General features: G+C 38.5%; 1 protein-coding gene across 1 annotated transcript in view; it reads right to left on the bottom strand.

The window, feature by feature from the left end:
• lhfpl2a (LHFPL tetraspan subfamily member 2a) overlaps positions 1 to 22471 on the bottom strand; it is a 77069-nt gene extending 54598 nt beyond the window's left edge. Inside the window, exon 1 of the mRNA XM_038292517.1 lies at positions 22250 to 22471. The gene's annotated coding sequence lies outside the window, so the exon portion shown is untranslated. The remainder of the gene's footprint in view (positions 1 to 22249) is intronic.
• Between the last annotated feature and the right edge of the window lie 1164 nt (positions 22472 to 23635).

Below are 23635 nucleotides of genomic sequence, written 5' to 3' on the forward strand. Positions count from 1 at the left end.
AGGGTTTTGGAGAAACACAAACAGAATGAGCCATAACTGATTCAATCCATTGCTGTTATGAAGTTAAGAAGCCGGGCTGTAAACCTCTCTGTTAATCCGGTGAGAGCTTTTCCTACTGTGAGACCCTAAACAAGGCGCATGCCTTTCATGATAGTATCAAAAAAGCTACTTTCTGTTGGCAAAAGCTTCATATTTACAAGTCAAGGTGGTCTGCTTTTTCCATCCAGCTCTGAACAACAAAAGTTTAAACCGAGTTCCCAAACGTTAAACTATTCTTTTTAAGTGTTTCCATAAACAAACATGAAGGAGACGAATGTGGACGCCGGTAAATTGAAGTCATGGGTTACGCTGTATCTGGCAGGTTGGAAAAGAAAACAACAAGACAAGCTGGTCTTTATTTGTGGATCCCATCCTCTGTTCGCTCCTAAGGTCTGTGGGCTGTAATAAGAGGCATGTGAGTTTGAGCACGGCGCATTCTCATTAAAATACCCGACTCGCATTCCCCCCCGTCCCTCAGGCCAGCATACATAACATACACAGGTGTCAGGAAGTAGCCAGCTCCCAGCCACCTTTCCTCTTCCAGCACTGACGGCTGTATGGGGAAACAATTAAGAGAAAAGGCTAAACGAGTTGAGTGAACGCTTCAAAAGCTGAAGTTTAACTGCTCACTGGGGTAAATATGGATATTAAGCTGCTCTAAACAGATAAAACTGGATTTACAATCCTTTTCCGAGGAAACATCTAATTTCAGAGTTTAGACTGTGTTACATAACAACTGTGAATAGAAATCTATGTAAAGCACAACCAAACTGACCAACTCTAAAAGTCTCAATTTGCTCACTGAGAAAAAAATCTAAATCAAGATCATAGTCATTTCCGATAAAATAAGTGCATTTGTTCTTGAATTGAGGAGATAAAGAGGACATTTTGCCAATGGAACAAATCTATTTAGATTTAAAATAAGAAAAAAACAAATGCATTGCCTTATTTCAAGTGCATATTATCTAATTATCTTATTTTAAGAGTAAAAATACTCATTTCACTGGCAAACTATCTCACTTACCTACTCAAATCAAGGGTAAATACACTTAATTTAAGACATTTTTACTTATTTCTAGATTGCTTTAGTTGCGTATTTCCTTGCGGCCATAAAACCGATGCTGCATCAGCGCTAGAAAACTGTTCCGCCTTCAGGTTCAAACACATAAAAGTCAATTCATAGCATTTCATCACTACCGATCACTTTAATATAACAATCAACTTAAAACCAGAGCGGAATCGGTGGCTGCGCAAGAAACTGGGATGTCCAAAGCGTAAATGTAAAACATAAAACGGATATATAAAAATCACTTCCTGTTGAGGTTATTAAGCGTTGCCTGCTGCTGGTCAGAAGAACAGCTGGGTTGCAATATTTTTGGAGCCAGCTCTAAAAACAGAGGAGCTTTGAAATCTGTGCCAGTAGCCTATCAAAGAGAAACGGGGAAAACTGTTGAGTGGTTTGGTGCAACAGGAGGTTTCTGCTTTGGGTCTTGGGTCAAAGTTCTGCCAGGTGACGGAGACAGAAAGACAGAAACGATGCTGTTCAGTGGTCACACCTAGTCTAGAAAGCCAGGTTGCATATATACCCATCTGTGTACGGTGAGCATCAGCAGCCCTGAGGGAGGATGGTATCAAATCTATCAGCTAAGTCCAGAAACGTTGACAAAATGGCCTCCAAACTGATTTCTAAACTAGTTTACAAACTTTACAGCTCACATTAACACTCATGTACAATCTAACACAAACACAACGCCATGGTTTCTCTGTGAAGTTTGGAAATTAGGAGATTTCTTAACAAGCCCAATGCAGTTTCTTAAATACAGAAAAAGCTTATGCTACCAAAAACCTACATTGTAATATTTCCTCCAAAAAGTTAGTTTGAAAGGTGTTTAACTTTGATCCACATAATACACTGTCATTTTAGACAAAGATGACTATCTTTCTGTGACGGGTGGAATATAAACCTAAGGATGTTGAAGGTCCTACCAAGTGCAGATGCTATTTAGTTTTCTTGAAGATCATCCCCGAATGATTCAACTACAACCCAAATATTTGTACACCTACAAAGAAACAGCTGTATTTATGTTTTTGACCGATTTGATAGTGTGACAGCCTCTGCCCGTCTTGTGGGTTCCCGAGGGACTTCTTTCTGCCCGCCTATCCTGCTTTCCTCTCCTCCGCAGGTGCTTTCAATTAGTGCTTGCTTAAAGAAGGTTTAGTGTGCGAAGGTGTGGCGGTTCTAGTCTCAGTCCTGCTCCAGACAGCTATGGTTCGGCGACTGACTTTCTACTCCAAACATTCTTTTGTGTAATTTTCTTTAAATAAGTATTATCAATCATTGATTTGCGTCATCTTCACTCCTATTGTTTTCACTCCTGAGTCAGAGCAGTAACAACGGGAATACCTCTGAATCCAGCTGGATGTGCCAGACGTCTGGCATCTAAAAATCCTTGCATCAAATTGAAAAAGAAGTAAGTCTTCCATAAACTCTGCGTATGATCCTGTGGTGTATGCCTGAGTAAAGTCCATACCAGGAAACATACCTCGAGGAGACTACTGCCACCCATTGGTCAATAAAGCAGCTGGCTACTATGGATACTGTGGATGGAGGGCAATGCTGACAACCCTCCAAATATATGTTTGATTTTATATATCTAAAGGAAAACAACACTTTGCAACAAATGTCTCTAATTATGCTAATTATGACTTACTGCTCCAAGCCCTTATCAACCACAAAACTTTTGTTTGGCCATAACTGTGCTCAAACATTGCCACTAATCATGACAGGAGTGAAGAATGACGCTATACCAAATAGCACCAAAAACAACAGTGGTTTTCAGAGGATATTATTCACATCTTACTTGCATTTTTATAAGGGGTGGACAATTGATTGCAATTCAATAAAAGTGCAATTTAAAAATAGACATTTTTCAAACTGCAAAGATAACAGTGATAAGATTAAGACATCTACTTTCTCTCTTCAGTCCTTTAAGTGATGGTGATAGTCTTAAGTGGGTTTGCCGCCACACAGATAGGAAGAGTCTACAAAGTCACTATGTTACAACGGCAATAAAAACTAGCCTGAAAGGATATAAATTGCAGTCGCTATCCTCTTTATTACAGTCATGTGTAACACCAACTTCTGACAAAATGATGCTTTGTGTAGCCTGGTTAATTTGCTCCAAGTCAGTAGAAAATTTTTTTTTTCTTTTTTGGGCAATACTCTAACAGTGAATCATATTTCGCTCCTTGCCCCCTACCTCTCTCTTGCGTAGGCTTTTGGCATCATTTTAAGGTTATCTGAAGCTAAATGGAGGACCACAAGAAGAAGACATCTTCAGTGCCTGGAAATGCTGGTGGATCAGCTTATGGTATCTAATGGAGAGTGTTTGTGCTCAATTACACCCGTGTTACTTTTGTGTTGTTATGCATTTACAGGAACCATAATGTAGGACGTCATCCAAATGAGTTTTGTAGTTTAGCTGAGTTTCACAATTTACAAATATTGCGGATTGTTAGTATTAGTGGATCATGTCCAAATCCTTAATGTTCAACTAAAATTATCATGCAAATTTGTTGTACCCCTCAGTTTGAAGTATGCTCCTGAAATTGTTCTTCATTTGAAGGGGTATTTAGCCCTACCACTTACCCCCTCAAATCAAACGGACATTTTTCTCCTTGGTCCTATCAAGCATTGGGACACCCCTACCCTATACGTGAACATTCAAAACAGAGGGGAAAGGGGTAGGGCCAAGGGGTGAAATAGGATTCACCCTAAAAATTTGCATTAATATTTACAATCAATAGGATGTAAACAAAGTAATTGTTTCTATCTTTGGTCTAACAATTTTAAAGGGTTCAAAATGATATTTATAAGCATAAATATACTTAAGTTGAAGACATATGCAAACAGTAATCAAATAAGTATAAATAAGACCTCTTTTTTAATAAAAAGTTAAGAAGTCCTCATCCAGAAATCTGACTTTTTTAGCTAAAAGGTGTGTCTTGGTGTACAGCTTTAGTTAAAACCTGGCGTTTGAAGGTGGCTTGGTTTCTTTGGTGTGGGCTTGCTTTTCAAAACAAAAAAAGGCCCACAAGAGTGCACTCAAAAAGCATGATTTTGGTCCTCGTTCTGTATCAACATCAACCCTGAAAGTATGCCAACTTTAGCTCGCCTCATTATCACAGCTTATGTCTCTATTTCACCAATCAGGGACTTTCTTGCAGGCAGCCGGTAAGTGTTCCTGCATGTGTAACTTTCCAACTAATGTGTATGAGACCAGAAAAAGATGGTAAATGAATCATGGCAAAATTATAATATTGCTAACACTACATCCACATGAACAAGCATAATCACAACTTAAATTCTCATGCAAATCGTCGAACGAATAAAATAGGTATGAAAATGTCATATTTGACTTTATCTAATGTCTTCTATTGGTGATAAAATACATTTAAAGACGATATCAGAAGGTTTGCATATGTGAAGTATTATGTGATAATATGGGATTACACGCCAAATAGCACCAAAAAAAGACCATATCACCCTTCCTTTCTGTTGATTTAGCAAGAATAGGTGATCAGATTGCTCCCAAAAATCTGGGCCCTACTCAGTCCTTTGCAAGTGACCTCAGAGGTCCTGATGATCTAGCAGAGATAAAACAATTTCTCTCACAACAAACCTGAAACAAAAACAAAAACAAAGATTTTACCTAATTTTATTGTTAAAATCGCTTGCCGAAAAAATATATATATATCACCTTATAAATAATTGCAATAATGGCTTCTTCAAAACAAATCTGACACCATTGTACAGGTGCTGGTCATAAAATTAGAATATCATGAAAAAGTAGATTGATTTCAGTAATTCCATTTAAAAAGTGAAACTTGTATATTATATTCATACATTACATACAAACTCATATATTTCAGATGTTTATTTTGTTTAATTTTGATGATTACAAATGACAACAAATGAAAATCTCAAATTCATCATATCAGAAAATTAGAATATTACTGAAGACCAATAAAAACAAAGGATTTATAGAAATGTTGGCCAACTGAAAAGTATGAACATGAAAAGTATGAGCATGTACAGCACTCAGTATTTAGTTGGGCCTCCTTTGGCCTGTATTACTGCAGCAATGCGGCGTGGCATGGAGTCGATCAGTCTGTGGCACTGCTCAGGTGTTATGATAGCCCAGGTTGCTCTAATAGTGGCTTTTAGCTCTTCTGAATTGTTGGGTCTGGTGTATTGCATCTTCTTCTTCACAATACCCCATAGATTTTCTATGGGGTTAAGGTCAGGAGAGTTTGCTGGCCAATTAAGAACAGGGATACCATGGTCCTTCAACCAGGTACTGGTAGCTTTGGCACTGTGTGCAGGTGCCAAGTCCTGTTGGAAAATGAAATCTGCATCTCCAAAAAGTTGGTCAGCTGCAGGAAGCATGAAGTGCTCTAAAACTTCCTGGTATGTGGCTGCGTTGACCCTGGACCTCAGAAAACACAATGGACCAACACCAGCAGATGACATGGCACCCCAAACCATCACTGACTGTGGAAACTTTACACTGGACTTCAAGCAACGTGGATGAAGTGCCTCTCTTCTTTTCCTCCAGACTCTGGGACCTTGATTTCCAAAGGAAATGCAAAATTTACTTTCATCAGAGAACATGACTTTGGACCACTCACCAGCAGTCCAGTCCTGTTTCTCTTTAGCCCAGGCAAGACGCTTCTGACGCTGTCTGTGGTTCAAGAGTGGCTTGACACAAGGAATGCGACAGCAGAAACCCATGTCTTTCATACGTCTGTGTGTGGTGGTTCTTGAAGCACTCACTCCAGCTGCAGTCCACTCTTTGTGAATCTCCCCCACATTTTTGAATGGGTTTTGTTTCACAATCCTCTCCAGGGTGCGGTTATCTCTCTTGCTTGTACACTTTTTTCGACCACATCTTTTCCTTCCCTTCGCCTCTCTATTAATGTGCTTGGACACTGAGCTCTGTGAACAGCCAGCCTCTTTAGCGATGACCTTTTGTGTCTTGCCCTCCTTGTGCAAGGTGTCGATGGTCGTCTTTTGGACAACTGTCAAGTCAGCAGTCTTCCCCATGATTGTGTAGCCTATAGAACTAGACTGAAAGACCATTTAAAGGCTTTTGCAGGTGGTTTGAGTTAATTAGCTGATTAGAGTGTGGCACCAGGGGCCATCAATTTTGAACCTTTTCACAATATTCTAATTTTCTGATATGATGAATTTGAGATTTTCATTTGTTGTCATTTGTAATCATCAAAATTAAACAAAATAAACATCTGAAATATATGAGTTTGTATGTAATGTATGAATATAATATACAAGTTTCACTTTTTAAATGGAATTACTGAAATCAATCTACTTTTTCATGATATTCTAATTTTATGACCAGCACCTGTAAAAGCTAAGGCATTACAAGTGTTACCCTGTAAAAAACACAGTTTGTGTTTTAGTCCCTGAGGCCCACACTGATTACACTCAATGCACTAATGCCACAATTAACCAGACTATCCAGTTTCTGTGTATGCGTGTACATAGACCTTTGAAGCTTACATGCATTTTAGTGTCGCGCCTTTAAACCGCAGGCGGACGCCGGGATGACATCACCATACAGCACACAGATCAGTCCGTTAGCTCAAAGGGAGACGCAGCAGACAGCTGTGGCCGCATCATTCAGCGAGGCTGGTGTGTGTTTATCACTAAGGCAGAAATTATAGCCTGGAAATGGACTGTATGATACCTTTGTTCAGAGGCGGTGAAGTCATCCCTTGGGTCAGTCTCCTTCGACAGTTAAAGACAGGTGTAATAAGTGCCCTATTAATGTGAACCGGAGGGGAAATTCTCCAGATTGGACGTGAGCCAGATCTCTCTCAGACATGATGATGGATATAATAGGCACAAGAGCTCACGTACGCGGAGACACACATAGAAACCATCCCTCACCCACACATGGCTGCATGTGGTGCCGCCATGCTCTGGTTCAACAGATTGTGTTATGTCTGAAAGACAAAGCCTCGTCAAATTCTCTGCTTACTCTTAAATGTGGCTAATCAACCTGAGAAAAGGTTAAGCGTTTACACGATCAGGTTGAGCGCGTGCTCAACCCTGGCGGAGCAAGAACCAAAGCAATGTTGAACACAGTTAATATACTGGAAGAAATATATAACAGAACAAACATAAGGAGACGACATCTAATAGTAGACTTTTTGGGGGGGAAATTACATTCAAACAAAAGTTATAAATCATTATGATTCAATCTGAATTGATGTCATATTAGAAATATACATATTATTTATGGTTAAAAAAGACAAATGGGTTGCATAGATGAGTTTCCCTATTCCTGCTGAGGAGGTAAAGGATTAATGAGCACAACAGTGCAGATTAGCAGAGAGGATTAGGAACTTTAATGAAAGTCTAGTTCAAGTTTCAGGCCCTTAATCTTGTCTTGAATTTTATTCATCCTAGCAGAATTTTGGAAACAATGATTCAAGTTGCTAAAACTGAGATATTCAAACAATAAAATCAGTATTATGTCAAGTTTCCTAGGATACATTTTTAGTAAAGTAGATCATTAGCTGTGTTTCCATCCAAATATCATATAGATACTTGGCCCTAACTATATATCATATATGCAAAATAAAAGAATGCCAATTAAAGTTGCATCCATCCATTGGATTGGATCCGAGTTAACCAGTGTAATGCCCTAATAAGTTTACATTACAATTGGCTATAAAATATATACAGGAAATAGAGGTAGCAAATTAGCATGGACCACAGATCAGTAATGGAAAGAGGTTTTACTGGATGTGTTGCAATCAGGAAATGTGTACGTACTTTATCATGTCAGCTAGTAGTGATGTTATATACTATTCACACTGAGACAGAAAAGCGACTATAATGTGACATCGGCAGCAGAAACAGCTGATCAGTTCTGCAAGGTAAATATTCTCTACATTAGAACTTAATCAGCAGATATATTTCTACATATCATCGATCATAATATTCATAATTACTTTTTTTTATGAATAAACCACTTCAAGTGAGAATAACAGTTATTTGCAAAACTAAGTAAGCTGATTTGAATTTAGCTATTTTCATGAAGCTCTTCTAATGCGATACCAAGTGGGCATAAAAAAGAAAAGCTTTAACGGAAACGTTAAATAAAAAGAAAGGCTGTGTTGGCTACCAAATTTACTTTTGATAAAACATTATGCACTTTAAAAAATGTCCCAAAAAGCTTTTTGTTCCAGTTAGTAAAATAACCAGCTTAGTTAGGATACAACATCCATCTATTTCACGTCACGCTTTATCCCTGCTGAGGTCGCAGTGCGGTTAGTGGACGAGAGGCGGGTTACACCCTGGACAGGTCAGCAGTCTATCCCAGGGCAACACAGAGACAAATAGAACAAACTCCCATTCGCGCTGTAGGAGAATTTAGAGAAGCCAATTAACCTAACAGTCATGTTTTTGGACTATAGGAGGAAGCCGGAGTACCCAGAGAGAAACCACGCATGCTCAGGGAGAACATGCAAACTCCATGCAGAAAGACCCAGGCTGGGAATCAAACCCAGAATCTTCTTGCTGCAAGCCAGCAGTGCTACCCACTGCACCACTGAGCAGCGCGTAGATACAACAATGGAGAAATAAAAAAGTGGTTGGTTAAAATGTGTCCCAAACACGCTTTAGAGACAACTGTCTTCCAAATGAGCAACGGAAGTAAAGCTGACAGATGGACGGCTGACCGGATGGAGGTCAGAGGCAGCTATTAAAAAGAGGCTACCCCTCACAGTGAGTGATCTCCGGAGCAGATTACTGGTGTTGTCAGAGGGAAGCCAGGACCCCAGTGAGGAACATGCTCCCCTGAGAGATGTCTGATCCAAGAGAGCACATTTAAAACCAGCTTTAACATTTTCTCTCATTGCATTTTCTCAACCCATCTGAAGCATACTTTAGTTTCTTTATGATTTACTAGAGCTGCTTTTAAATATTTCAATACAACAAAGATAATCTGTTTAACCCTCTGATGGGAAATTCCACTTAGCAGTGGAGGACGGCCCGAAATGACAACAGCAAACAAAGAGAAGCTTCATTCCCTGAATTCTTCTGGTTTACTCCAGAGCGAGAAGTGGCGTTCTTCATGGCCTCTGAAGCCTAAATAAGGGGGGAATTTAACGAACATGACCCCCAACACCTGGATTAGACTTTACAACCAATTTGCAGGGATATACAGGTGCTGGTCATAAAATTAGAATATCATGAAAAAGTAGATTGATTTCAGTAATTCCATTTAAAAAGTGAAACTTGTATATTATATTCATACATTACATACAAACTCATATATTTCAGATGTTTATTTTGTTTAATTTTGATGATTACAAATGACAACAAATGAAAATCTCAAATTCATCATATCAGAAAATTAGAATATTGTGAAAAGGTTCAAAATTGATGGCCCCTGGTGCCACACTCTAATCAGCTAATTAACTCAAACCACCTGCAAAAGCCTTTAAATGGTCTTTCAGTCTAGTTCTATAGGCTACACAATCATGGGGAAGACTGCTGACTTGACAGTTGTCCAAAAGACGACCATCGACACCTTGCACAAGGAGGGCAAGACACAAAAGGTCATCGCTAAAGAGGCTGGCTGTTCACAGAGCTCAGTGTCCAAGCACATTAATAGAGAGGCGAAGGGAAGGAAAAGATGTGGTCGAAAAAAGTGTACAAGCAAGAGAGATAACCGCACCCTGGAGAGGATTGTGAAACAAAACCCATTCAAAAATGTGGGGGAGATTCACAAAGAGTGGACTGCAGCTGGAGTGAGTGCTTCAAGAACCACCACACACAGACGTATGAAAGACATGGGTTTCTGCTGTCGCATTCCTTGTGTCAAGCCACTCTTGAACCACAGACAGCGTCAGAAGCGTCTTGCCTGGGCTAAAGAGAAACAGGACTGGACTGCTGGTGAGTGGTCCAAAGTCATGTTCTCTGATGAAAGTAAATTTTGCATTTCCTTTGGAAATCAAGGTCCCAGAGTCTGGAGGAAAAGAAGAGAGGCACTTCATCCACGTTGCTTGAAGTCCAGTGTAATGTTTCCACAGTCAGTGATGGTTTGGGGTGCCATGTCATCTGCTGGTGTTGGTCCATTGTGTTTTCTGAGGTCCAGGGTCAACGCAGCCACATACCAGGAAGTTTTAGAGCACTTCATGCTTCCTGCAGCTGACCAACTTTTTGGAGATGCAGATTTCATTTTCCAACAGGACTTGGCACCTGCACACAGTGCCAAAGCTACCAGTACCTGGTTGAAGGACCATGGTATCCCTGTTCTTAATTGGCCAGCAAACTCTCCTGACCTTAACCCCATAGAAAATCTATGGGGTATTGTGAAGAAGAAGATGCAATACACCAGACCCAACAATTCAGAAGAGCTAAAAGCCACTATTAGAGCAACCTGGGCTATCATAACACCTGAGCAGTGCCACAGACTGATCGACTCCATGCCACGCCGCATTGCTGCAGTAATACAGGCCAAAGGAGGCCCAACTAAATACTGAGTGCTGTACATGCTCATACTTTTCATGTTCATACTTTTCAGTTGGCCAACATTTCTATAAATCCTTTGTTTTTATTGGTCTTCAGTAATATTCTAATTTTCTGATATGATGAATTTGAGATTTTCATTTGTTGTCATTTGTAATCATCAAAATTAAACAAAATAAACATCTGAAATATATGAGTTTGTATGTAATGTATGAATATAATATACAAGTTTCACTTTTTAAATGGAATTACTGAAATCAATCTACTTTTTCATGATATTCTAATTTTATGACCAGCACCTGTATTTGCAAGAATCAGAAAAGAAGAGCAAGTTGTTGAATCCATTTCTGATTCCTTTTTAGTACAAGCTGCTGTTTGCACTGAAGCTTGCATGTCTGCACATTCCTCCAGCTGCCACATCTTTATCCCTGAAAGCTCTACTGAAGTAGTCACCTTGACCTGCAGAATATATCACCCTGCAAATCAATGCCAAGCTGCACAGACCATTAACAAGAATTCTGCTCAGGGACCCAGGCCACTCAATTCCAACAGGAGGATAAGTGAAGATATTAAGTAGGAAGTTAAAAATTGTTTTAACTCTGACTTTTTATAACATGTTTTTCTTTTGTCCTTGTTAGATTGCCTATCTTTATAACTTCTCAAACCAAACAAAAGGTATGAAAAAGATTACAACAGTTATAGAGGGCTGATTAGTCTAAAATAAATCAGTGGGTTTTTCCTCATAGGAAGATTTACAGCATTCCAAATATCCCAACTATTAATGATTTGTGAAAAGCTTTAAATTATGTTGGCTGCAATTTGTTATCAAAGTATTTTCTCAAGCAGAAAACGCTTGAAATCTGACATTTAAAGTGGTTTTAGGCAGGTTGCGTTACCCAGTGTTAACACTACTAACAATCTGTGAAAATAAAGTATGTTTTGAACTTTAACTTCATATGGTTTATTTATTTATCTCTTGCTTCTCTGTTGATCTCCATATGTCAGATCTCTAATAAGTCATTTACTCAAAGTGTTCTCAGGAGGATAAGGCTGAACCAATGCCCTGTTTATGGTACGAGGCACCTCTATTAAATCCTAGGACTACCAAGCCAATTAAGTGGCTACTAGAGCTTCGGCTACCAGTTGTGAAACTGATTGGTAAAGGTCTATATCTACAAATTAAAAGTATTTTTGAGACCAAGACTCGATGTGAGAAAATCAAACCTTTACATAGAAGGACTATCGACCTTGACTTACCAGAGAGGATCTCAGCTGCATGGAGACTTAGCCGTAAAAAATCGTAAAAAATGAAAGGAATGTTTACTAAGTCATATTACAGCGAACAAAGATTTATTTGAGAAATCCTTACGATAAATTAGGCAGCTGCAGTTTAACAACGTGATCCATAATTGTAACAGCTTTCGAATTGATTTAAAGACAAAAATGCCCAGCTGCTTCTTTTTTATTATTCATCTCCATTCCAAATCTGTGCAGGATAGGAAATATTTGAATCTGGAATGTGTTTTTGGACACAACATTGTTTAGTAATGATAACCACAAATCAAACAGAAATACACTCATGATTACCCTGACAGGTAATATCAAAATCAAAAGTGAGCTTCTATTATTCCAGTGCTAATTTTACCTTTCGTAAACATGTCGCTAATTTATTTTTTTTTAAACCAAATGTACACAAAAGTACCCAGAGTTGTATATAATGTTCACAATTTATAAATAGTTGTTTTGTTTTTTTTAATCAAATGTACACAAAAGTACCTAGAGTTAAATATAATGTTCACAATTTATGAATTGTTGTTTTTTTTTTAAATCACATGTACACAATAGTAACTAGAGTTGTATATAATGTTCACAATTTATGAATAGTTGTTTTTTTTAAATCAAATGTGCACAATAGTAACTAGAGTTTTATATAATGTTCACAATTTATGAATAGTTGTTTTTCTTTAAATCAAATGTACACAATAGTAACTAGAGTTTTATATAATGTTCACAATTTATGAATAGTTGTTTTTTTTTAAATCAAATGTGCACAATAGTAACTAGAGTTGTATATAATGTTCACAATTTATGAATAGTTGTTTTTTTTTATCAAATGTACACAAAAGTACCAAGAGTTGTATATAATGTTCACAATTTATGAATTGTTGTTGTTTTATCAAATGTACACAATAGTAACTAGAGTTGTATATAATGTTCACAATTTATGAATAGTTTTTTTTTTTATTAAATTTAAACAAAAGTAACTAGAGCTGTATATAATGTTCACAATTTATGAATAGTTTTTTTTTTTATTAAATTTAAACAAAAGTAACTAGAGCTGTATATAATGTTCACAATTTATGAATAGTTTTTGTTGTTGTTTTTTTTTGTGTCAGTAAGCCAACCTCCAGATTCTTTCTTCTGGCTCAGTAAAGGGTTGGCACTGATTTATCACTAGTTTATCAATGCCAGAGTCAGTGCTTGTGGTGCTAGACACACAAAGAACAGTTGATTAAACCGGTTTGGTAAAAAAAGAAATCTCCTAACTCGTTGACAATATGCTGAGATGTTGATTTAACCCAAAGCAGCTTAGTATTACGAATATTCTCAACGGGAAATGTGTTGCCAAAAATCAACATCAACCTCAACATCAGAATTTATTTTTACTGAATCTTTTTCAAATAGGAAAGAATTTATTATTTTTACCAAAATTGGGGAGCTATTTATTTATTGGCGTAGGGATGAACTGAAATAGCTGTTTAGGTAATAGCTTGGACCGACTTTAACATGAGAGCAGATCATGACTCTCATCCGTCACACAAACACAACAGCCGACTGAGTGCTATCTTGTTCCCACAGCTTACAGCCTTTTCCATGACCAGAGCCAAAGTGAACATATGATACTGCCTTATCACAGATCACAAACACAGACTGCCTATTGTGGCAGGTCAACCCTCCCATCATTAGCATACAGCTGTGATACTGAGGCTCTGAGTGAATCCAGGTCCAACTTAATCAATATTCAAACATATCTGATGCAGCATTTGCCAGTAAAGACAGAGGCTGAAGGACGGAAAGGAGAAGCGGGGACATAAAATCTAATGAACACCCAAACATATCCAGTTTAATGAGTCTGCAGTTGCTCTGGGACCAGACAGAAAGCTGGGGGCCGTGCAGCTGCAAAACCAACCGTCTGTCTGCTGGCCATTCCCCTGAGACTGACCCCCAGCTCACCACAAATGAACAAAACCCACTACAGATTCTTTCTCTTCATTTCACCCAACAGGAGGGTCAAAAGCCCCTCCCTTCCTTTCTTCCCCTTCACAAGTCACTCATCTCTTTGCATGGCTTTCTCTTCAGACAAGTTTAGGGTGAGGCTTTGTTATTGCAGAGACCCCACCATGCTGGTTTCCCTCTAAACTGAGCTCTGCTTTGCTGCTAGAGGCAGACATACCCCCAAAGGAGACTCAACTCCAAAAACGGCAGGGAGTAAGGAGGACATGGAAAGTCCAGAGGGAAAAAAAATGACCAGGGAGGTAAAGAAAAGCAGGGACAGGAGCGGGACGGGTGATTAGCTCCAGTGCTGCCTAATCTAATCAATGCGCATGACCGACTCGGATTGCAGCATTTAAGTGCAGGGACACATGTAGAGGGCAATAAAGTCCTGTCAAGTTTCAGAGGACTGTTGCAAGTTCACAGAGTTGGATTGGCTGCTTCAGTGCAAGAAAAGAGACAAAAGAGCACAAGAAGAGTTCATTACACAAAGGATGGGTCAGGTTCATTTTGCTTTGGCAAATACCCCAGTGGTAAATCAATTGCTGCATCGTGATTTTGTATTTTACTTCAACTTTGTTGTCAGTCAGGGAAACAAAAGCCTCTTTCCCACTGAAATTAGTGGGTTAAAGCGGGTTTTTTAAATGTGGGAGGAACCGCTAACAATCGGCATTTGGCTCCCTTCCCATTGACCACTGGCAGCTGCATGGCCTCTGTCCCCCCCAGTGCAATGTGTCTGGTGATTCAATCACGCTGGGATAACGTTGACGATGCCACCAGTGCGACAGAAATCAGGAAAGTAAACAATGGACCTCAACATGTAAGGAAGCCAGGGTGTAGTAAGTGTTCTGCATTGTTCCGTTCTTTTGTCCATTCTAATCTCTCTTTCCAGAGCTGCACTATATTTGTCGAATTTAAACAGAGTTGTTTCGGCTTGATAGATCAGACGTGATTGGTGTGGTGTGTTGACGTCCGTGCATTGCGCTTAATTGTATCACCTGAATTAGTGGGTCAAGGCGGTTCTGATGTTCCCAATGTAAGCTGATCGGAGCCGAGCCATTTAAAATTGATTTAAAGTTGAGGGTAGCTTGCCAAGTCTTTTGACCTGGGTCAACTTGATTAGTGAGCTATTCCCATTGCCACTAAAAGCCGGTTGTTCCTGGATTTAAACAGGTTTTTTGGCCAAACGGAAAGGGTTAATCTACAACAAATATCTTTGCATAACTATTGCACAATAATGAGGTGCTCTTTTTGTAAACAGAGGTAGTATTGTTTTAGTTCGATGATCAATTAGAATCTTCAGTGTTCTATCAATCAACTCAAACAACTATTTTTTTGGGATTCTGATTTTGCAAGTTGTAAATTTCTCATTAACCTGACCTAAAAATGACCACAACTTGTAAAATAACAGGTCTACAATATTAGCTACTTTTTCTTTACTCACAAATTGTATTTCAACAAACAAGCCTCATACACAGCACTTTAACATTGCCTGCAACCCATACTCAAGTGATAATTTTGTCTTCCAAAAACAGGGATATACGACTAATGCTTCAACCATTCAAGACCGACCAGAAACAGGTTGGCCAATCACATTGCAGTTTTAAGGTTTAAGATGCGACATAGCTTTTACGAAAGCCAGAGCTGCTAAACCCAAAGCCAAACCAAAATAAACATGACAGAGCAGGAGGATGCACGAGCAGCTACTGCCGTCACATTGCTTAGTGACAATCCCCCGTTATATCTTTGAAAGCAGACAGCAAGCAGGTTTGTCATTGTGGTTTGTCATGGTGTTTGATTCCATTTTACTTTGTTAGCGTGATTGGCTAAAACAAAGCTTTGGTAGGTGGGTAGGTGTTTCTTTGCCCAGTCAGTTTAAATGGTTCTGCTGACTGTTCCTTCTTTCCAGATTGACAACCTGTATAAAAAATAAACGGTAGTACTACACATTATAAATCTGGCTTCCCAGATTAATAGTACCATACGATGTTCTTCAAATTTAACCTAATTCATAGATGATTTTATATTTCTGTTAGGATTTGTATGTATGCTGTGAAAACTCTAAATCATCTCTACATCCCACTGATAGCACCAAACCAAAATACTACATATTTGTACCATATATATTTAATGCTCTGAACTTCTATATCAACACGTTTTTGCACCATGTTTTTCTATCACACTATTCACATTTGATCACTGCTGCACTTTATAAAACGGAAATGTTCTTAAAGCTGTACAAAACAAAATTTCATTTTGTTTCAAAGCACATTCGTACAGCCGTACATGTTTGAGCCCTTGGTTCCCAAAAAGGTTCCCAAACTTAGAAAAGGTTCCCAGACTAAGAAAAGGTTCCCAAACTTAGAAAAGGTTCCCAAGCTTAGAAAGGGTTCCCAAACATAGAAAATATTCCCAAACATAAAAAAGGTTCCCAAACATTAAAAAGGTTCCCAACTTAGAAAGGGTTCCCAGACATAGAAAAGGTTCCCAGACATTGAAAAGGTTCCCAAACATAGAAAAGATTCCCAAACATTGAAAAGGTTCCCAAACATAGAAAAGGTTCCCAAACATTGAAAAGGTTCCCAAACATAGAAAAGGTTCCCAAACATAGAAAAGGTTCCCAAACATTGAAAAGGTTCCCAAACATAGAAAAGGTTCCCAGACATTGAAAAGGTTCCCAAACATAGAAAAGATTCCCAAACATTGAAAAGGTTCCCAACTTAGAAAAGGTTCCCAGACATAGAAAAGGTTCCCAAACATTGAAAAGGTTCCCAAACATTGAAAAGGTTCCCAACTTAGAAAAGGTTCCCAAACATTGAAAAGGTTCCCAAACATTGAAAAGGTTCCCAAACATTGAAAAGGTTCCCAAACATAGAAAAGGTTCCCAGACATTGAAAAGGTTCCCAACTTAGAAAAGGTTCCCAGACTTAGAAAAGGTTCCCAAACATAGATAAGGTTCCCAGACATTGAAAAGGTTCCCAGACTTAGAAAAGGTTCCCAAACATTGAAAAGTCTCCCAAACATAGAAAAGGTTCCCAAACATAGAAAAAGGTTCCCAAACATAGAAAAAAAGGTGCAAAGTTAAGGCCCTCAAATTTGTATCCAATGATCAGAGTAATCCCAGCTACTTCACCAGGTGGAATGACGTTGACTACAATAGGCAGCACTTTACGAAACACAAAAATAAGAGAAGATTCATTTTTCCTATCCCTCTTTCCTGTCAAATTGCTTTTCAATGAACCCCACTTTTGCAAGAAAGTAAAAAAAAAGAACCTTGCCAGCTCAAAAAGACAATGACCAAAAATAAATGCATCTCAGATGTCCTCTCTCCCACTTAATTACACAGAATGTGAGACGTGAGACAAACCTTTCCAGCCCGGGTCAAGCATCCAATCTATGAAGCAATTCTTTTTTTTTTTTTTCTTTTTAAACAAAGACAAACTCTGACACACAGCTGCTTTTAACTTATTTGGACCGTTTGAGAGGAAAAAAATTGACGTAATGTGACCAACTCTGGATTAGCCCAAATTCTCTACCTCACATTACGTCACTTTTACAGCCAAATAAACAATCTTAAGGGTAACATAAAACTGTGCTATAAAGGCACCATGACAGAACCCAAGATTCTTACACTAATTGTTTTATTGACACAAAAAGTGCTTCCAAAGTGTGAGCTAATGACCAGGTGAAGTGCTTTAAGTAGAATCAGATATGAAAAGAAAATCTAAGTTAAAGCAAAGGTCCGGTTTCAGTAGTTTCACATAGTATGATGCAAATAAATGAGCCTTGTTATCAAGGACATTTACAGTGGAAGATATCCACTGTGGGGCCCGACCAGAGGCAAACTGTATTCCAGATGTTTGCCTCCATTTGACTGGAGTCATTTGGTTTAACCTTTCTGGCACGGGAGCAGACATTCAATTAGTGGATTTCACACTTTGGTCATGGAGACACTGTGGTCCTGGCTTTGGTTTCAATCAGCCACTAGTTGTGCACCCGCTCCAATTTCCATCTGTAGGACCACTCAATAAAATTGTCTCTTCTGCACGCACAAATGTGCCATTAAAGATACAAAAAAACATGTTTAATATTTAGCTCAAATCATCCCCTTAAAATAGCCTCCAGTCCTAGAGTCGTATACTGACCAGCCCCATAACGAGTAACCAGGGTGCTGGACTCGTGACAGAAGCTCTGCCATCTCAAAAGGCACGAAAACGCAGATGATGCGGTCTGTATGAATGGGACCACAGTAAAATTTCTGTTTCATGTTTTTGTAACACGCTCTCAAAGGAATGCCAACTACTTCATCTGCACCAACCAAAGGAGGCTGGTTATCATTTTCTTCATGCCCAGAACGAGTCAGTTACGAAAGGGAAAGAGGAGGGAATAAAAAAAAAGGACTGTTTCAAAGTATTTTGACTTCCAGACTGCTGCTGGGGAGAAACAACCCCATGCTTTTATGCTTTTCTTGTGGCTTAAGTGGAGGAGAGCAGCGCTCAGCGGGGCGCACTGAGGAAAATGCTCTGAGATTTTTTAATGGTCCAAACACGGAGCCTTGAGGAACCACGGACTCTGATGCATGAAATCCATCTTCTGCCAACTGCTGTTCGTGCCATCTTTAACCAATACATTATTAAAGCTCAGCTAGTTCCCCTTCAAAAGGAAAAAAATAATATTTAGGTTACAATTTCACAGGTGTAAACACAAAAACAGCAAAGAACTATTTAACACGTTTAAAACAAAAGGGGACATTAGTAGGAGAGCGGAGATGACAAATAAACTGCACGTTAAGAGTCATGCAATATGTTCCCCCCTTGAACTGACCTTTCTCTTTCACAAACAAAACGAAACTCCACAATAAAAGGAGACAAAAATCTCTGTCACACCTTGTCAACCCTGCTGACAGACTCTCTCCTGAAGCCATAACAGCACAGCAACCTTAAGCCATTAATATGCCTCCTAACACATGCAGGTGTTGGAGGATGATGACGCCTTTCCTGGAAAGTTTATTAAAAAGTAAAAAAAAAAAAAGCTTTAACAATAATTGATAAACTGATTTTTTTCCCCCCTTTTTTTCTTGTACTTACATTTTTCAACAACTTAAACTAATATCAACAAAGATGCAGACACCTCTGGAGAAAATATACAAAGCTCCATACTGACAACCACAAAACAGTCAATAACCCATTAAGTAGCTGCCAGTTGGAAACTCGGTTGGATAAATGTTCAGTAGAGACATAAGTAGAGACAGTCCAACCTGCTTAACGGGCCACAAATATGGTTTAAACTTTACGTTTTTTCTCTCCCTAAAAATAGTAACCATACTAAACTATAATGTTTTAAAGGTTAATAAAGTATTTCCTGAGAAAATATATTCCTTAAAATCCTTTCTGTTTGATCACTCATCTTTGCCAGAAATGGGATCCTACGCTACTTCCGGGTAGCCTCGTGGGACCATCCTGATCCCGCGAGCTTTCAAGGTTTCACTCGCAGATCAGTCTGGAGACTCTCCGTTAAAGAAAATTTGGAGCCGTTCACCAAACGAACGTCCAATCAGCGTTGGCTTTGAGGCAGGTTGAGGTGTGACGCAACGAGAAGCGCAACAGTTCAGTCTAAAGAACATGGCGGCTTCAGCCGATGAAACTAGCGTTAGCGTGGCTATCAAGTAAGTTTTATCGGAATTACACTGTATTTCTTCACTGAAAGAAAAGCAAAACACTGCTCTGGAGGCTTTTCTCAGAGAAAAAGATGTTTTTGCTCTTCTCCCGACTGGTTTCGGCAAGAGTTTGATCTATCAATTGGCTTGTGCCTGGCTTGTGGCTGTGTTTTCGTCGTTGCTCTGTTAGTACGTCATATGCTTCGTTGATCTGATTGGTTTATTTGGCCCGTCTATCACCAACATAGGCCAATCAGCTAACAAGTATTTTCGCCCCTTCCCAAAATTACTTCAATGAAGGTTTCCAGATGGATATGCGGAGCAAATCCATCTGGCGGAGTCAGGTTAACTTCCAGGGGCTAAGTTTTAAAACTTTGGATTTAAACATAAATCTAGTCTGTTTGAGTTTTATATTTTCCTTTCGTGTTAACATTATGGCATATAGTGCGTAATCTGAAGAAAGAAATAACTAAAATGCAGATAACCATGGTTTAATTATATTTTGCTTGACTACTCTGAGGATGTCCGATGATGACGTCACACAAGCAGTTTAACATGTAAAAAGCATTGAATTGTCTGAGAAAAGTCATAAAACATTTTTTAAAAATTTGTATTAGCATTCTTTAGTGATTTAAGTCAAGAAATTAGTAATTTTAGTATCATAATAACATTATTTATGGAAACCCAATTTTATATTTGGTTGAGCATGCATGAATGAGCTGATGGTACGGACCATGCTCCCGAGATGGATATTGCTAAAAATCTACTTCTTTGTGTCTTTATTTCTTTGGCAGAATTACAGCGCCACACAGTGGTTAGGCATGCATATTGCAACACGTCTCACAGCAACTCTATTAAGGGCAGATTAGACTTCTGCAACCGCATACATCAAATGTCACTTGGGTCTTGTCTAAAACTAGTTTTGCTGGGATGCTTCTGCTCTGTCGGTTGGGAATTTCTAGGGAAGCACAGCAGTTTCCGCCAAAGCGCAAGGGGGAGCCTTTTCGAGAACTAGCGAGAACTTCGGCGGGTGGTAACAAGAACTTTGTTTCGGGAGAGACCTTGGCATCTTTATATAATTTGTCTGAAGCGTCGTACAAGTGGTCGTACTTCCTAAACTCCTTGATTAACCCCTCGCCGTAGTTGTCCATTGTTCCTCGGTTTTTAAAAATGGCGCGCCCTGGCACAGAATCGAGAAGGACAACCACACAGACACTCGGAAAGGCATACCTAGGACCAATCACAGCTGCTTTTTGTCTGCGCACTTCCACTTGAGGTCTGCGCGGTTTTGCAATCGTGCAACACATAGTCAGAATTTTTTTTGAGGTGCGTGACAACGGTTGCAAAACCTCTTTGAGGGGGGCGTGGTCAACCACCGAGACAGAGGCTATGCGTCAGAAGTATAAATTGCCCTTTAGGTCTCAACTTTATCTTCAACTGTTTTTGTGCAGTTAATGTATTCCACTCCGTATGAACTAGCCTTAAAATTTGTGTCCGACGGAAAGGAAGAACTTTGCTTTATATCCGATCAGGGACATTAGAGGCAAACGTCTTTAGGAGGACTGTGCAAGAAGTTGAGAGAATTTTAGCCAGGCCAACTTAGAGCCTTTCAATAGATGCCTTTATCATTTTGGTTGTTCAATCATAAGCACTGACCTAAACTAATGAAGAAAAAATTAAGTTATATCTTGATTCTGGAGGTTTGGCAAGTACTATTATTAGAGTTAATTTAAATTAATCAAACTAATTTAAAATAAACAAGATCATATATACAAATGAATATGACTTAAACCGGTTTAAAAAGTTCTGGGACTTAAAATCTGTTGAAGTTTGTCATTTATATACATTAACCGAACAGATGAGGTCAATATAAACAGGTTGTATTTTCAAATTCAACTGTATAAAAGACCAAGCACGTTTAAGAGCATTATTATTAGATTTAATTGAAATGAATTGAACTAATTTAAAATAAACAAGATCATATATACAAATGAATATGACTTAAACCGGTTTAAAAAGTTCTGGGACTTAAAATCTGTTGAAGTTTGTCATTTATATACATTAACCGAACAGATGAGGTCAATATAAACAGGTTGTATTTTCAAATTCAACTGTATAAAAGACCAAGCACGTTTAAGAGCACTATTATTAGATTTAATTGAAATGAATTGAACTAATTTAAAATAAACAAGATCATATATACAAATGAATATGACTTAAACCGGTTTAAAAAGTTCTGGGACTTAAAATCTGTTGGAATTTGTCATTCATATACATTAACCGAACAGATCAGGTCAATATATTTAAAGAAACAGGTTGTATTTTCAAATTCAACTGTATAAAATACCACTTTCTAGTTATTGTAGTTTAATTGATGCTATTTAATTCCAATTGGTCCCTATTGTGCCGCTTCCGGTAAATCCTGTTGCGTTTAATGGGTGTCGTTTTTTTTATTTCTGACTGTCTGGGGTCGTATTCTGACGGCATTGTTTGGCACAGCATCAGTTTGCTCAGCTTTCCTGCCACGCGTTTCCCTTCAGACCTCAGAGAAAATCACACAGCCAGCAGAGTGGAGGCGTTTTGAGCGAACAGAATGACATTTACGGAGATTTCTTCTATTTTCTCCAAATACAAAAACGTCTACACTGTTTCCAGAAAAAAAAAAAAGCAAAAGTGAAGAAGTTTGGGAACATTTCCCAGAAGACGCGCTTACTTACGTGTGTGCGCTGGATGAGACGCGCCTCAGATGCCTCTGTAGGTTCAAAGTCAGCAACTTTTATTCTCTGCTGGATTTAAAAAGTTTGGGATTTGATTATAAAGTTGGTTTTTCTTGTCGTCAGACTGCCTTCATCCTCCTCCACGTTTTATCCGGGGCCCACAGAAGAATGAACGGCTCCGTGCGCCTCCTCTGTCTGTCCGGCCAGACTCTGCTGCTGCTGCCTGGGATGGGAGTGACTGGCTGACCCGTTAGGGCCCTCCCCCATCCTCCAGCCCCCTGCCTCCCAGCCTCAACTCTAACCAGTATATAATCATTTTATATCACTTTATAAGCCAATGAATTCTTATAATATCATTAAAAGGTCAACATCTGCTTTTAAATTTACATTACTTATTTTTCTCATGTTTAAATGTCCAAAATTAATAAAATCTCACCCAAATTTGGGACTCAATTAAGTGTAGCACAACTTCATCAAATTATTACTGAAGCAAAAAAAAAATTCCAATCCAAGAAATTACCTTAAAGTAAATAGGTGTTTGGTAACAAGGTTACTCGAGTACAGTATGGAAGACCAGGAGAGTCACAAAAAAAAAAAAAAAATAACCAGTATATAATCATTTTTATGTCACTTTATAAGCCAAGGAGTTCTTATAATATCATCCAAAGTTTAACATGTACTTTTAAATTAACGTTACTTTTTTTTCTCATGTTTAAATGTTCAAAATTAATAAAATTTCACCCAAATTTTGGACTCAATTAAGCGTACTTCATCAAATTATTATTGAAGCACACAGAAAAGGTTGCAATCCAAGAAATTACCTTACAGTTAGTAGGTGTTAGGTAAAAATTTTACTTGAGTATGGAAGACCAGGAGAGTGACAAAAAAAAATCTAACCAGTATATAATCATTTTTATATCACTTTATAAGCCAACGAGTTCTTATAATATCATCAAAACATCAACTTGTACTTTTAAATTAACATTACTTATTTTTCTCATGTTTAAATGTTCAAAATTAATCAAATTTCACCCAAATTTTGGACTCAATTAAGCGTACTTCATAAAATTATTATTGAAGCACAAGGAAAAAGTTGCCATCCAAGAAATGACCTTACAGTAAATAGGTTATAGGTAAAAATTTTACTTGAGTATGGAAGACAAGGAGAGTCACAAAAAAAACGCTAATGCTGTTCTCCTCAGCTCTCTCCCTGAGCAATCAGCAACAAGCTGCTGCCTCTGCCGCTGTGGTTCCTTAGGGCTGTGGGCACTCTGACCAAAACAAACCTGGACCTATGGTAGGAGAAAGAGGGGTCAACAATCGATGCTTGAAATAAGTAGTCTTCATCATTTGCTGGTCATGGCAGATGTAAGTCTAATTCACATA

Source organism: Cyprinodon tularosa, unplaced genomic scaffold (assembly GCF_016077235.1).
Source record: "Cyprinodon tularosa strain WSP-4 unplaced genomic scaffold, ASM1607723v1 ctg313, whole genome shotgun sequence".
Classification (NCBI taxonomy): Eukaryota; Metazoa; Chordata; class Actinopteri; order Cyprinodontiformes; family Cyprinodontidae; genus Cyprinodon; species Cyprinodon tularosa.